Consider the following 296-nt stretch of genomic DNA (forward strand, 5'->3'; position numbering starts at 1 on the left):
GCAATCCCTTCTCCTCCATTCTCCTCTCAGGATCTTGGGCACACACGCACATGCGCCCGGCGTGAGTTTTAAGCCACTGGGTCCAGGATGTGAACTGCGGTCGACTACGTGGGAGTCCAGCGACATAGCCATTACGCTAACTGCTGCACAACCCACTTTATAACACTATACTCATATTAAGTTTTTACCCTCTTGGGCGCGGGGCGCGCCCGGCGGAAGCCGGCGCGGGACGCGGGAGAGCCCATGCCCCCGGAGCGGCGGCGCTCGCCAGCGGAGGGAGGGGCCCGCCGAAGGAG

Source organism: Tupaia chinensis, unplaced genomic scaffold (genome assembly GCF_000334495.1).
Source record: "Tupaia chinensis unplaced genomic scaffold, TupChi_1.0 Scaffold000436_1, whole genome shotgun sequence".
Classification (NCBI taxonomy): Eukaryota; Metazoa; Chordata; class Mammalia; order Scandentia; family Tupaiidae; genus Tupaia; species Tupaia belangeri.